The following is a 2,770-nucleotide window of genomic DNA, read 5'->3' as shown; positions in this document are numbered from 1 at the left end:
GGTAAATCACTTTGTTTTGTGTTGAACACATGTGTTAAGAGTCGTATTACGGTACAAGACTTAATAGTTTTAAATGTGTCTTTCTCTCAAAAACCTTCACATGTAAGTGTATATATAGTACAAAGGTTTTCTCTTACAAACACAATTATCTATGTGTCAATGTATTAGACAAATCATTGCGACATGATAATGTTTTAGACAAATCTACGCCTCTTGTCTCCATGCTTTGACAATCCCACTGTAATAATAGATACGTTTATCTTTTATCTAAAGTGTTCTCACATTATATCCACATTTACTATAAGTGATAGCTCCCAGAGAAAAAATACTGACTTGTGCTGTCATCTTGAATAAATTCAAAGACTTTTTAATGTTTGACAATTCTGATTAGCTTTGATGACGTAACATGATCGCACATGTGCACGAATGTGCAATGTGATGTTTTCTCATTGTCGCATAGTGTGATATGTTTTCACATATACCTGTATTAACATTATAAAATACAGATGAGACACCATTATAAACAGTAAAATAATAATTTGTTGGAACAAAAAAAATCAAAACTGTTTTTCTCTTTGACCCATAGTATTATCGAGATTTACATGTATTAATCACCATTTAGATAAGGACGTGTACAATACTTGTAAATGTCGGCCACGTGTGTGTTACAGGTATGCAGATGCAGCAGCAAGCAGGTGTGGGACAGCCGGGTATGGTTGGTGGTAACGAACGCACCCCAACAGTCCCTCCCCATCGTCAAGTCCTTCCGGGACACGCCACAGAGAATGTGCAGTGCCCAAATATACTGTAGCAGGATATCGTGACAGTTATGACATTCGTGCCCGGTGTCAATACGATGGTCTGCTGTCTTATTATTGCTTTACTCGGGTAAGACTTTCTCTTTAGTCTTGGTGGTCTGAAATAATTGGTTCTACTTCTCATAGAGATTTCATCCAATAATTCCTCAACTTGTGATGGGTTCTTTAACTTAAAAATCCTACTCAATAGGAGCTGAGGTAAAAATCTGAAGTGTAAAGGAATTCTCCTTCATGGTCTTAAGAATTTCCGTAATGCTTATCTATGGAAAATTTTAAGTTAATGACTGTTAAACTTAAAAATAATTTCTAAGCTTCTCCATGACATCCTACAAAATCCTGTTTATTCCTTATTCCTCAAAGTTTAGAGGACAGAGATAATCAAAAGGAGACAAAAACGTGTATTAAACGGACTTATGTACACTGAAAGTTCAAATCTATGTTACTCTACATGCTACACTGTAGACATTTGCCACAACATCACGAAGTTATATCTCTGCTCACTTACTGAGGAGACACGCACAATCCTTTGCAAGTTGAGAGTTCATCAAAGTAAAATTCGAAATAGAGAATATTTCCTGAAACAAAACGAAAAATTCTTCGGAAAAATTTCTTAGATTATAAGTATTCGTGGAACTGGGCTCCGTTAATCTTACACTTAGATTATGTGAGAAACCTTATTCCTTAGTATTTATATTTTCCACGAAAACCATTAGTTACAGAGAGCTTGGAGCTATAATGTTTTCTTTTTTATTAATTTTTCAGTGGTGTTCTTGGTTGCTTCTTAATTTCCGTTCTTCATGGACAGCTGTAAAGACGTCATCCACAATTGTCCAAACTGCCGCACAAAGTTAGGACGATACACCAAAATGTAAACGAAGGATTTCATTGGTCATCTCCAACAAACTGTGATACTCGTACGCTATATATAATATCATTGGGACTAATTCACGTACCACGTGATACTCGTTAACATTTGTACATGACTAGTATCTCCAGTGGTGATGGAACGTAACTCTTTGTAATCTTCCCGCTGAAAAATGACGTTATCCTGCGATAACGTCATTTGACGACATTCCTTCACCAATAGATACAATAGTCACGCACAAACGTTATCGGGTATCACATGGTACGTAAATGAGTCCCATTGAGTTATAACCGGGGTATATGTTGTTTGTTTACCTCGTTGGTATACAAACAAACAAATGCAGCAGATCGGCCGACGCAGTTTACTTGCCGTTTTGTCGTTGTCCTCATACAGACACCAAATATCCTTGGAAATGAAGAACCGCGTACTACGACTGAAAAAAAAATGCTACAATTTTACAATAATTACAATAAGTGGTTCTTTGATATTTTTGTCTTTCTGTAGAAGTTATGTAACGATTTACGTAAGTTTTATTTATAATTGGTAACGCCTGACTTATTTAAGTCTATTGTAGAAAATGACAAATGTAACATTTACACTGTTTCCAGGCATAATATACTGAAATAAATTTACCTATCATAAAACTGATGCACGTTGTTATCTTTTGTAACGACAGAACATTATTTGATCTTATCCATCAATATATAAAATATTACAAAATCTAAAAACAAATGTTCTATATTTCCCCAATCATGGAGGAGCAGATGTAGCTAGCTTATTACAAATTCCTCATTACCAAACGCTTATTTACATATACAGTATACCCATTGGATACATTGGATTACAACTCATAACCAGGTCGTCGCTGTGAATACCGTCGCTTCTGGTTGGATGTTACATATGTAATATATCGTAGCGATTTCTTCGATAAAAAAAATTCCAAAAGAAATGTGAAATTCCAAGGGATTGTGTAAAGATTAGATAACTAAACTGTACAGATTACCCTATCACTTTTAATTGTTTATTTTCATGACACATAACAACATATATCAGTTATTGTTTAAACCAGTATTATTTTCAACGTTCA

The 2,770-nt window shown here is 34.8% G+C and overlaps 1 long non-coding RNA gene across 1 annotated transcript; it reads left to right on the top strand.

The window, feature by feature from the left end:
* The first annotated feature begins 811 nt into the window (after positions 1–811).
* Positions 812–2,331, top strand: LOC138307889 (uncharacterized). Its single transcript, XR_011206057.1, has 2 exons — positions 812–888; positions 1,581–2,331. It is a non-coding gene; the product is annotated as an uncharacterized lncRNA (long non-coding RNA).
* Positions 2,332–2,770: the final 439 nt, after the last annotated feature.

This window comes from Argopecten irradians, chromosome 14 (assembly GCF_041381155.1).
Source record: "Argopecten irradians isolate NY chromosome 14, Ai_NY, whole genome shotgun sequence".
NCBI classification, from domain to species: domain Eukaryota; kingdom Metazoa; phylum Mollusca; class Bivalvia; order Pectinida; family Pectinidae; genus Argopecten; species Argopecten irradians.
Note: the sequence above shows the minus strand (reverse complement) of the source record. Positions and strands in the feature narration are given on the sequence as shown.